The sequence below is a fragment of the Microcaecilia unicolor genome, chromosome 14 (genome assembly GCF_901765095.1).
Source record: "Microcaecilia unicolor chromosome 14, aMicUni1.1, whole genome shotgun sequence".
In the NCBI taxonomy this organism is placed as follows: Eukaryota; Metazoa; Chordata; class Amphibia; order Gymnophiona; family Siphonopidae; genus Microcaecilia; species Microcaecilia unicolor.
The window spans coordinates 19119135-19132621 of record NC_044044.1 but is presented as its reverse complement, the minus strand read 5'-3'; positions in this window follow the sequence as shown (position 1 = coordinate 19132621).

The window sequence follows — 13487 nt, the reverse complement described above, 5'->3', positions numbered from 1 at the left end:
GAAGCAGCTTACCCTCTGCATCCAACAAATCTCCTATCCAGCGAATATCTTTCCCCCTCTCTTCCCCCACTTCCCAAACCTGGAGTGAAATCAGGATTGCCCTTCAGCAGGGCCAGTCCTAGGCAGGGGCGATAGGGGCGGTCGCACAGGGCCCCATGCTCCTAGGGACCCCACATATCTGGCACATCAGTCTTCCTGTCTTGGAACACCTCCCTGCTCCGTACCTCAATGTGCATCCACATTTCAGTAGAAAGCATCGGGCAGCGGCAGCGATTTTCATATCCAGTCAACTGCTGAACCCAAAGCCTCCTTTGCTGCTGCATCCCACCCCCTTTTGATGTCACTTCCTGCTTCCGCAAGGGCGGGATGCAGCAGTGAGGAGGCTCTGGGCTTGGCAGCTGAAGGGATATGTAAATCACTGCCGCTGTCTGTCACATCAGGATATGGAATGAGGTGGGGTTCCGAGAGCTCTAAACCTCCTTTTAAACTGATAAATTATGGCTTATGGTGGGGGTGGGGGGGGGGCCAGGCGGGGGCCCCACTGAACCGGTCTGAACAGGGCCCCACAATTGCTAAGACCAGCCCTGCTCTTCAGAAAAGGAGAGGCATATCTAAAACCCTGCAAATATGTGTACAGAGCCTTCCAAACATTCCTCATATAGTTCCATATCACGTGTCGCCCAAAGGCTTCCCCCAAATTAGCTGCCCGAGCATGTAACATATACAAAGCCGACAAAAGACGTAGAAACATGGCCTCTACCTCCAAAGGCGTCAAGCCCGATGTACCCAGAAGCCAATCTCTTATATGTCTCATTCCACGGCCCAAATTGTACTGCCTCAAGTCCATAAGTCCCAATCCACCCTTCGACCTAGGTATCATAAGAGTGGATAGAGAAATCCTAACCCTCTTACCCTTCCACCGGAATAGCCTCAAAACCCTATGCAACTTCGGTAAATCCACCTCTCTTAATCACAAAAGCAACATCTCCAACTGGTAGAGCCATCTGGGCACTATAAGCATGTTATACAGAAAAATTATGCCCGAAAGGGCCAATGGTAGCCCTGTCCATAACCGCAGGCAATCTCATAACCTGCTCAAGTCAGCTGGAATGTACGCACCTAAATACTAAGGGAACACACTGCCTCTTTTAGTGCAAAGCCAACCCCCCCAATCGTCAACCCGCATATTTATCGGTAAAGCCTCTGACTTAGAGACATTAAACCTGAGCCCAGATAGATTACCAAAATCTGTAAACATCTGCAGCACCAGCGGCAGTGTCTGTCCCGGGTCCGCCACTAGAAGCATGACATCATCCGCAAAAGCCATGCACTTTAATGGAGAGCACAATTCCTTGATACTTCAATCCCCGTTATATGCGTACTACCTCTAAACTTCAGCAGCAGAGGCTCTAAGAAAAGAATATATATAGTAAAGGTGAAAGCGGACAGCCCTGTCTTGTACCTCTCCCTAGGGAGAAAACCTCCGATGATATTCCATTTACTAACACCACCGCTGTGGGATTTGTATATAGAGTTCGTATGGCCTGGAGAAAGAAGCCATCCATACCATAGGAACCCAATAGAGAGAATAAAAAAAGGCCATTCTACCCTATCAAAAGCTTTCTCAGAGTCGAAACTGATAGCCATAGCAGGGATGGACAAATGCGCACAACACTCCAATCCTAGAAGCAACCGCCTCACATTCACTCCAGCATGCCGTCCCTTCACAAAGCCCACTTGATCAGGTCCCACAAGCTTAGGAATCAATAGAGCTAAACGCTCAGCTAGGATTTTCGCTAACAATTTAAGATCTACATTTACAAGAGAGATAGGCCTATAGGACTCTGGCTGCAGAGGGTCCTTCCCTGGTTTGGGCAGGACCGTAATCAATGCCTGGTTGGACCACTGGGGAAAGGACCCCTTCTGTATAGCAGTGTCAAAGTAGGCTCCCAAGATACCTATCACTCTAGTGTTTAAAACTTTATAAAATTCTTCACTGTAGCCATCAGGCCCAGGCGATTTGTGCAGCTGCAAACTCTTTGTAGCTCTCTGTATTTCAGGTCCAGTTAGGGGCTCACTCAATTTAGTTTTTTCCTCATCCGACAAATGAGGGATTCCACAAGTATGCAGAAAAGAATCTGTCTTCTCTTGCTGTCCACTTCCTTCTGCCCTATACAGGGAGTTATAAAATTGGGCAAAGAGCGATTCTAACTGTTTTTGCTCCGTCACAACCTGACCCTTCGAGTCTTGAAGTGCAGATATTACTGTTGGCCCATTCCAACGTTTTGTAAGATTTGCCAAAAGTTTACCAGGTTTATTTCCAAATCTAAAAAGATGGAACTTATAGTAAAAAGCGTTTTTCTGGGCCTGTTCTTGAAAGAGGTTTTCAGAGCTGTCTGTGTTTGCTCTAAAGAGTGCCCCTTGTAATCACTGCCTTTCCTGCTTCCCACATCAAAGCTGGATCTGAAACATGGTCTTTATTATTACTTAGAAATTCCTCCCACTTTTGGGCGAGGTATCCTCTAAAGACTTGGTTTGTGTAAAGATGAGCCAGAAATCGCCACCTGCCTCTTTTCCCTTCCCTTGGATCCCCTAGATCTACAATTATATGGATAGGTGAATGGTCTGAAATCACAAAGAGTCCAGTTTCCGCCCCCTCTATCTTATGGAACATATCCTTAGTAACAAATATATATTCTATTCGGGACTGTGTTGCGTGGGCCCTCGAGACATGCGTATAATCTCTCTCTTGTGGATCTAACGTGCTCCATGGGTCCACCAAGTCCAGACTAGGCAAAAAGACCCCAAGACCTTCTGTAGATCTAGGCCTGGCTCTCTGCATCCCAGAACTAGTATCTAGATGTGAATCCGACATAGCATTGAAGTCACCTAAAAGAATTTTAGGCCCAGCAATATAAGTCTTCGTTTCACCTTCCCTGCGGTGCTGTCATCCGTGATTTCTTGCTGCTGGGTGGAACTAGCATATCTTTCCCGTTGTGGTTCAGGGTGCCGAAGTGCGCAGGCAGGCTGCGGTCCCTATTCCTCTGCGGTGGTGTTGCCGGACCCGTGGACATCCAGGGCCCCGTCGGCACTGTCCGCCTCCAGCTGCTGTCGTCTGCCTCTGGTGACCGCTGCCACTCTCCTGGCCGCATGCTGCTGCTGTTCCTTCAGCGCTTCGTCTGCGCTAACTGGGTATTGCTACAGTTCCCAATTGTGGATCGCCTTGCCAGGAACTGTTCGAGCCACTCTGGTCCGTCTGGATTTCCATCATCCTTCTTGGTCCACCTGGATTTCCACCGTCCATCTTAGTCTCTCTTCCCTTTCCCTTTTCCTTCTTACCCTGTTCTTTCTCCCCTATCTAATGTAATTGTAATTGATTTATCTGTGCATTGTAAGCCACTTTGAGTCTGCTTCATGTGGAAAAAAGTGGGGTATAAATGTTCATAAATAAATAAATAAATAAATATTTCTAAGATATTGTTGCGGCGTGACCTCTTTTCCAAATCATCCAGTTTGTTAGTGCACCCTGCCACTTCTTTCCGGAGTCTCGCGAGTTCCTCCAGGACTCCCTTGTACACCATCTTCCGTGGCACTGATTCTGGATTCTAGCTCAATCTATATCTGTGTATGGAGCTGGCACTGCTGCTGCCTGTGCTCTGCTTGTCCTGTGATGAAGCAGTGTGCCTGTATCTGTGTATGGAGCTGGCACTGCTGCTGCCTGTGCTGTACCTGTCCTGTGAAGGAGCAGTTTGCATCCATCTGTGTGTGTGAAGCTGGCACTGTTGCCTGCCTGTGCTCTGCCTGTCCTGTGATATCACAGCGTGAGTCTGTGTGACTTTGGTAGTGCTGCTTTGCCTGGCACGGGGCAGGTAGTACCCACTTTCCACCACCTGATGTCAGGCTTGAATAGGGGATCTAGAGATCCGTCCTAAGAGGACAAAATTTCTATCCACACACAACCTTTCTTGTATCACCATACTCCTAGACAGCCCCTTCCCCAGAGGAGCAGCCACTTCAAAGGCGTAAAGCTATGCACGCTGCAAGACACCCTTTTATGGCTTTGGGATACAGAAACTAATGAGCCAAAGAAGGAGATCATCTTATCTGGGTAATAGGTTCTCCCGTAACAGTTCCTTCCAGACTGTCAGGGTTACTATGTGACAAAGCTTCACTTTCTAAGCAGATCTGGCCTGCTATTACCTCCAGCAAATAAAAGAGCAGATGACACGTCTGGGAGGAAACAGAAAGGGTGGAAAAGAGAAAAATAAATAACCGTTCAATACCACATTTTTTTCTCTCTCTCTTTCTTTGTTTTCCCAGAGCCTTCTCCTTCGGTGGACACGTCCAGGTCTGCTCCTAAGAATTGATTTGAAAATCATTTCTTTGTGCCGCTGCTGCTTTAGCACTCAGGCTGGGGAGTTGAGCAGGCTTTCATCTCGCACCTTCCCCTGGTGTGAAAAGCATGCAGACAGGCTGGCAGGGCTCAGCCTCAGAGGGATCCAGAGGGGGGGGGGGGGGGGGGGGCTGGGGTAGGAGAGAGGGGGGCCTGGGGTGCAAGGGAGGGGGGGACCCCAAGCACTGTACGTTGTCACATCTGATGATCCACAGATGGCGTGGGCCACACCTGCTGGCAAGCCAGCTCCAGCCCCTTGCTCTGATCAGGCATCTCTGTATTTTTCAAACTGATTCCCAGGGAGCAAAATGGGAAGAAAAGAGATTACGCCCTCAAACCTCTGATAAGTGCAAAAAAAAGAGAGAGATATCAATAGGCTCTAATTAAAGAAAAAGAGAAAGAAGTGTCCTTGATTGCATTTCCATCTAAAGGAAGATTAATGATGCCTTCTGCCTTCAGCAGTGAATCACACCTACTGTGCACCAGACATGAGTGTGTGTGTGTGTGTGAGAGTGCTTGCCTTGCACATTGTGCATTTCTGTGCATCAGACATGGGTACAGGGAGGTCAGTAATGCAAGTGCTTGCATTTCCCTGTATCATAGTAGATGACGGCAGATAAAGACCTGTACGGTCCATCCAGTCTGCCCAAAAAGATAAACTCATAGCATATGTATACTTGCTCGTGTGTGTGTGTGTGTGAGAGAGAGAGAGAGAGAGAGAGAGAGAGATAGTGCCTTTCTGGGGGGGGGGGGGGGGGGGAGCAAAATTCCCCAAGGGGGGGGGGGGCTGAGCCCGCCACTGGCAAGCTTCTTCTTGTTCCCTGTTTCCGGGTCTGTCTTCCCTTGCTCCTGTGTGCTGCCCAGAACCCGGATGATTGCATTAGCATGATATCGCAATAATGCAATCATCCAGGTCCTGACTCCTGCCCCAACTTGACATTTTGTCCTTTAGATTGTAAGCTCCTTTGAGCAGGGACCGTCCTTTTTGTTTATTTTGTACAGCGCTGCGTAACCCTAGTAGTGCTCTAGAAATGATAAGTAGTAGTAGTAGTAGAACCAACTGTGGGAGCAGGGCACATAGGAAGCGGCTTGCTGGCGCCAGGCCTGAGCACCCCTTGGAGGCAAAGACTGAAGGATAAGGAGCGGGCAGAAGCAGTGGTGCAAGGGGGACAGCGTGAGTGGTGGGGGAGGGCGGTTTGCGCTGGTCCAGCTCTGTCCCAGGCTTGGCTATGGCCCTGCCGAGGCCCCATTGATCAAAGGTAAATGAGGGCACTACACGTCACTAGCGTCGGACCAGTGCACATATGACCAGGGAGTTCTGGCGTGGCAAACAGCGAGCATAGCTGCCGAGGGGGGGGGGGGGGGGGACAAAATTCCCTGGGCCCGGCACCGCAGTCCCACCCGCCCTCCATTGTCGACCGTCTGCCACCGGGCCGGGCCCCCTACGTTGAAATCACAGCACCTCTCACCTCCGTGTGAAAGCGCTGCAGGCAGCAGATCGCCTCCCTCCGGGCCTCCTTCCCTCCCTGTGTCCCGCCCTTGTCTGACGTAACTTCCGCGAGGGCAGGGACACGAGGAGGGAAGGAGGGCCGAAGGGAGGCGATCTGCTGCCTGCAGCGCTTTCACACGGAGGTGAGAGGTGCTGTGATTTCAATGTAGGGAGCCCGGCCCGGTGGCGGACGGAGGAAGGGCGTGTGGAGGGGAGGGAGCGGTGGCAGCGACCTCAGGGGGGGTGGAGGGGGGAGCGTTGGGTGGGGCCCAGCCCAGTCTCTCGGCGGCCCCGACAGCGAGTTACCTCTTTCATTTATTTTCTGTCTGCCACAGGAGTAAATAAGAAACAGCATAAGAAACAGAACAACTGGTGCAAACTAGGAACCTGAAATCTCTGCATCTAGTCCTGGAGGTGACAGGCTCTGTGTCCCTGTGCCCGTCCCCCTCAGCCATCCAGTCCTTTTTCTGGAGCCATACGGTAACCCTTGCTAGCATGGCTGACATGTTAATTCCCTTTAAAAACAAAAAAAAAAAAGAAAAAGAGGATCCTGTACCTTTTCATTGGACTAACTTAATACATTTTTTACTTAGCTTTTGAAGGCCAGAGCTGCCTTCTTCAATATGGGCAAACGATGACAATAATCAGAATATATAAGTAAAATAGAAAAGGATTCCAGCCACAGTCTCAGGAGGAAAGGTGGTGAGAAATATAGAGAGTGATGGTTGGTGATCGGAAGGTGACAAAGCAGTATCATTTTATGGTTTATAATGTGATAGGAAACCAGGATCTTTGTTCAGTCCTGATTTGCTGGCCTTGAAGTATGCTATCATCTGAACTTCAAAGCTTTTATGTTCCTAGATTGTTTTAAAATTGCCTCTTTAGTATCCTGGCCATAAAATCATTGATGGGAGTGCTCTGATCCCGAAAAATGCTCACCCCCACAGAGGTGTCACCTTGGTTTGTTTTGTGTGAGTTGATTCTTGTTTTTAGCATCTGGCCAGTCTCCCCAATATAGTATCTTTCTTCACATTTTACTACTACTACTACTTATCATTTCTATAGCGCTACTAGACGTATGCAGCGCTGTACACCGGACATGAAGAGACAGTCCCTGCTCGACAGAGCTTACAATCTAATTAGGACAGACTAACAGGACAAATAAGGGATAAGGACAAAGAGTAGAAAGATTCTGTGCGGAATCCCAAAGAGTAGCAAGATTCCGGAATCCGACAGTAGCAAGATTCCAGAATCCCAAAGAGTAGCAAAATTCCGGAATCCCAAAGACTACTATTACTACTATTTATCATTTCTATAGCGCTACTAGAAATATGCAGCGCTGTACACTGGACATAAAGAGACAGTCCCTGCTTGACAGAGCTTACAATCTAATTAGGACAATAAGAGATAAGGGAATTACTAAGGTGGGAATGATAAAATATGGGTACTGAACAAGTGAGTAAGGGTTAGGAGTTAAAAGCAGCATCAAAGAGGTGGGATTTGAAGATGGCCAGAGACTAATATACAATCCACTTGAGGAAGAGCACGAGTAGAATCCCTTTATGGTAAATGTATTTCTTGGGGCAATTTCTCTACATGGATTACTTTTCTGCATACCATAACAGGAATGAACCTCACTCCTAACTAAGCCAGGGCATGTGGAGTACCTCTGAAGTTCATAAGATGTAGCATGGATAAGCATGTAGGTAACTGTGGGATCCTAGAAGTGACAGGCTCTGTTTCCCTGTGCTCATCGCCTCATCCCTCCAGTCCTAGAAGTGACAGGCTCTGTATCTCTATGTCCATCCCCTGGCTCATCCTGTCCTATAGGGGCCATGCTTCGTGTCCCTGTGCTCATCCCCTGAGCCTTCCAGTCCTAGATGTGTTTATGTCCCTGTGGCCAACCCCTGAGCAACATAAACTCATGGGATCTGTTCTCTAACCCATCCCTTCCCTGCTTCTATTTACATACTGTTCACTGACTAGAATAGAATGCCAAAAGTGAGCTGCCAACTCCTGCATTCCAGAGGTGGCTGCTTGCTCCTGCAAAGGGCTGAACCCCATTTTGATCCAAAGGAGGTGTGCAATTGAGAAGAGGGGCAGGCAGCAGAGATATTCTGTGTACACAAGATTACATCTGCATGTGACATGTCGCCTTGCACCTCAGGAAAGACAAGAGACGATGTAGGAGCCCCAACTCCAAAAATAGAAAATGTTTAAAAAAAACAACAAAACCAACTACAACTGAAATCGATGAGACCGGAAAGTTTGCCTTCTGAACCGCTGCTGCGTGCTAATTTCCCCACTGATGAGAAGCCAAGACGTTTTCATCAATAATTCATGAAGGCGTCCGCCGTGCATCGGAGCAATCGTTAACTTCAAGCGCTGCTGCTAATCAGAGCCTCCCAGCCCCTAATTGCCGCTCAATCGGATTAGAAGCGGGCCATGACGGCTTCAGTGAAGCAGGTTACAATCAGCGACAGGAAGTATGGGGAAGGTGCAGGAGGACAGTGAGACACCGAGAGAGGGAGGCAGGAAAGGAAGCACCACCACCACCATATCCCACACAGCCAGAGAGACTGGGCAGAGTGTTGGCACACCTTGGAAGTTCCAGAGGCTGGTGCAGTATATGTCTGCACATTCAGGAGACAGGGAGCTTCTCCTTCACTCACATACCGTTCCCAGTATCAGAGCTCAGTGCAGCTGTGTCTGCCTCAGAAACAGGGAGATTTTCCATCATTCCTGTTAGCAGAGATCAGAACAAAGCATCTCTGCACCTCGGAGGCAGGGAGCATCTCTCTCACTGACACACCGACCCTTCCCGGTGTCAGAGCTCAATGGGGGGTGTATTTGCACCAGGGGCGTAGCCAGACAACAGATTTTGGGTGGGCCTAGGCAAGAAGTGAGTGGGCACCAAGTGTTCTCCTCCTCCCCCCCCCCCCCCCCCAAAAAAAATATAGGTCTCAGCTGGCGGGAAAACGCTTCTTTCCACCTTGGCAGTCTGAGGCAGGCATAACTGAAAACTGAGAATGCGCAGGTGCCGGTATCGTGGAGAGTAGTGTTTTCATTACCATCAGGGGGAGCTTGGAATCCCCACTAGCTACGGCTAAACATGTGCTACTGTTGGGTGGGCCTGAGTCCCAGGCCCACCTGTGGCTACGCCACTGATTTGCACACCTCAGCAGCAGGGATCTTCTCTCTTACTTGAAGGCCTACTGCAGTGCTGCGTAGACCCTTTCCAGCAGTGACCCCCCCCCCCCCCCCAGAACAGCGGCCGCAAATGACACACCTAGATAGCGATCCAGGATGGCAGATCAATATCTTTATTGGTAAGTGCTCAGTCGGCTGAGGGAGAGAAGCATTTTTACCAGCTCTGGTGCAAGATTTTATGGTTCACTGTCTGGGTTCTTCCTCTCATCGGTGCTACTCATTTGGCAATATTTATCTTGTTTATGTTAATGCTTATGCAATAGGACTCCCGATGAAGTCTTGTTAGCTGAAACACGGCCCTTGTTGGGTTCACCTCCGATCTGGTTCTTGTGTTTTAATCACTGTTGGAAACTGAGCACTTACCAATAAAAAAAAAGTATTTGTCATCTACCATCATCTGTTTGGTCATTCCCACCATTTTTTCTGTTTCTGCTTTGTGTGGGAGTGTTCTGGTGGTCTTTTCTTTTTTTTGGCACCTATTATTTTATTTATTTAGACTTTGCTCACACCTTTTTCAGTAGTAGCCCAAGGTGAGTTACATTCAGGTACACTGGATATTTCTCTGTCCCTTGAGGGCTCACAAGCTAAGTTTATACCTGAGGCAATGTAAGGTTAAGTCAAGTGACTTGCCCAAGATTACAAGGAGCAGCAGTGGGATCTGAACCAGCCACCTCTGGATTGCAATAACCACTAGGCCACTCCTCCAATCCAGAATCTTGCTTTCTACATGGAATGTTGCTACTCTGAGATTCTGTGAGATTCTGCATGGAATCTTGTCACTCTTTAAGATTCCAGAATCTTATTTATTTAGATTTTGCTCACACCTTTTCAGTAGTAGCTCAAGGTGAGTTACATTCAGGTACTCTGAATATTTCTCTGTCCCAGGAGGGCTCACAATCTAAGTTTGTACCTGAGGCAACGGAGGCCCAAGATCACAAGGAGCAGCGGTGGCATTTGAACCGGCCACCTCTAGATTGCAAGACTGGTGCTCTAACTCCTAGGCCACTCCTCTCCACACCTATGTAGTGCCCACACACTCCCATTTGGGATGGTGACCCACAGTTTGGGAAGTGTTGGCCTAGTGTGATGTGTCTGCAAACCTTAGAGGCAGAGGCCTTCCTCTTCACCGATATCATTCCTAGTGTCAGAGCCTATTGGCCTTGAGGTAGGGGGTAAGCTGGGCAGTTGCATCCTTCCTTTCATAGTGCCAGAGGCAACAGGCTATCTTGGCTTTCACCGTTGGGTTGGACAGGGACACAGGAAGAAATAAAGAACCAGTTGGGAACTTGGGGTCCACCAGTTGAAGAAGGGGGATCCCAGGTTACTTCCTGTTCCGGGGCAGAGGGAGCAGGGAGCCAGTGGAGCCGACAGATGCGCCTCTGCTCTCTGCACCCTCCAGCAGTCAATAATGCACCCGGGGGGCGGGGGGGGTCAATGCACCGGGGAGGGGGGTGTCATTGCACCGGGGGGGGGGGCATGCTGCACCCTGAGGGGGGGCATGCCGCTGCACCCGGGGGGGGGGGGGGTGCACAGCAGCGATCCACCCCAGGTGGCAGCCGACCTAGGAACGCCACTGCCGTTAAAGATCCCTAAATCACGGGGTGCCATAGCTTTCCAAGCTGTGTGGTCCCTAAGGGCTATCCTGATGCCTCTCTCCAGTAACTGACTGTATTGTCTATTATGTAGCCAGCAATGAAAGAAGGGAGAAAGTGAGTGGAGGTGGGTGGGAGGGGGAAGTTGAAAGATAGATTTAATGGGAAGAGTTAGTAGGGGGTGAGAGATGGAGAGCATAAGGTGGAGTGTGTGAGTGGAGAAGAAAGAACATGTGGGATGAGTGAATGTGGGGGGGGGGGGGAGTGGCGGGGGGGGGGGGGCAACTGAATGAGAGATGTAGGAGTGCAGTGCTCTTACTCATCTCTTTTTCTCTTATCACTTATGGGTTTCCCATTCTCTGAGAACTTCACCGTAATATCCCTTAGATGGTGGCTTCCTCATAGCCTGCAGCAACTCACTTAACATTCATGGTGAGTGCTCTCCAAAACTTGGGGACACTGGACAAGCCATTTTCTATCCAGTGTAGCCCTTCTGATATCAGAGGGATGCACTGGGTGGAGTTTCTCCCTTATATGGTGTGAAGCCCCACCCAGCGCATTCCAGGAAGCACTGGGCAGGGCTGGTTGCTGCCATTTTGCAGGCAGTGCTGATGGAAGAGAAGAGAGGCAACCTCCCTCCTTCAGCAAGGTAGGGGTTGGGGAAGAGCCACTAGACCACCAGTTGGGGGGATTCACCCATGGCCCACTGGGCCACCAGGGACATCCGAGGGATGTTGGGGGGGGGGGTTAAGGGGGTCTGGAGACCCACTGGATCTCCAGCCCCCCTTGAACCTGTATCGGGGGGGGGGGCAGGTCGGGATTCCTGCAGGGGCTGCTGCATTGGGCAAGAATCGGGGCCTGCTAGCATGCAAATGTATGCTGGATGGGGCTCACCATTCCTCCCCAAAGGTCTGCAAATCTTAATGCCAGCTCCGAGCTGGTGTAGGGTTTGCCGTGGCCAGCGAACCAATCTTTGGCGCACTGGTCGCTGATCATTGGGGATGAATAGGTTTAGCCCTGTTTTGCGTGCATTTGCATGCTAGTTATGTTCAGAGCCCGCGAGTGTGTTGTTTCACCCGCTTGGGGGCTCTGATCATGGGGCGGTAGCTAGTATGGTGCTAACAGCCTCTAGCACCTGTGTTTGCTTCTGATCATCGTCCCATTGGTCTTTCAACTGCTGGACCACTTGTTGCTACTGCGTCAGCTCTACATCCTTGGCTTTCAGCTGTTTAACATTCTTGGCTACCTCCTCAGTCAGCCCTTTCTGTATTTCTTTGAACTGGTCAGCAGGGACACTCCTCTCCAACTGTCCTTGCAGTTCCTGCAACCTCCAGGTTACTTCTTCCTTCATTCTTGCACAACTGGCTTTCTCCTCCACCAGCATGTGGTATTCTCATTTAAGCTGGGCTTCCTTGCAGCTCAGTTCTTCTGCCAGAAGTTCCAGCTGCCTGCACCGCTCATGTGGCTGGTTGACTTCAACCAAGGTATTCTCCCCTTGCCCCTCTGCAACCCGGGTGAGCTCCTTTGTCTTCTCCGTTTCAGCAAGCAGCTCCATTGCCTGCTTCTGCCGTATCTCAGTGTAGGATTTCATGCAGGTTATCTGCTCCTGCAGCTGGGTAACTTCCTCTGTCTTCTACTTCAGACAGCTTCTCAGTTATGTGACCTCCTATTCTCTGTCACAAGTTAGAGACAGGACTGCCTGGGTCTTAGCCTTCAGTTGAACTCTCAGCAGTGTTGCCAGTTACCCGGTCCCCAAACCCGCCCAAAATGTTCATACCCCCGCCATCATCAACCCCGCCCCCGCCATCATCAACCCCGCCCCTGCCGTCATCAGCTCCACCCCCGCCGTCATCAACCCCGCCTCCTCCATCATCAACTCCGCCCAAAACGTCATCAAGCCCTGCTCAAAACGTCATTTGCCCCGCCCCCGCGGCCAAAAAAACCGCACAAAAAACAGCGGAAAACATAGCTCAAAAAACCGCGACCCACAGCGGACAAAAATTTCCTGCAGCGGGTCAAGGAAAACCGCCCAATTGGGCAGGAAAACCGCCCACCTGGCAACCGTGGCTCTCAGGCATGCATTCTGGCTCTGCCACCACTTTCTCTCCATCTCCAGCTGCTCCTCTCTGTAGCTTAAGGAGATTTCCAAGGCCTGGAGCTCCTCCAGCCTTGCTTGTATTCCTGTCTCTGCAGGGTCCCTTCCTAAGGACTTGGCACTCAGTTGCCTTGTCTCCTAGTCTTCTTTCTCCACTTCCATGCGCTGTAATGTAGCTTCATACCCTCTCATTCCTTCACCTTGACTTTGCAACTGGCCTAACCAGTTGTCACTGGAGAGTCTTCTTTTCCTCCTGTACTTGATACATACACTCAGTGGCTTGCTGCAATTAATCTGCAGGGCTAACCAGGTTTCCTCCCACTCCTGGTCCCATACTCCCATCTTGGAGTCTTACTTCTTCACTCCTCAAGGCACACTCACTGGTCCCCCCCAAACTACTCCAGTTGCATCTAAGAATGCAGCAGCTTGGAGCCTCTTACTCCCTCTAGTCTCTGGGTCCAATCAGGAGCTGGCCTTGTTCCAGAACACCTAGCTCCAGCTCCGGCTCCTCTCTGTAATCCGGACTGGCTTTTCACAGCTACTCCAGCACCAATCTTACTTTCACTTTTTCAGGAAGCTTTGGATGCTTGGAATGCCCTCCCGCGGGAGGTGGTGGAGATGAAAACGGTAGCGGAATTCAAGCATGCGTGGGATAAACATAAAGGAATCCTGTGCAGAAGGAATGGATCCTCAGAAGCTTAGCTGAGA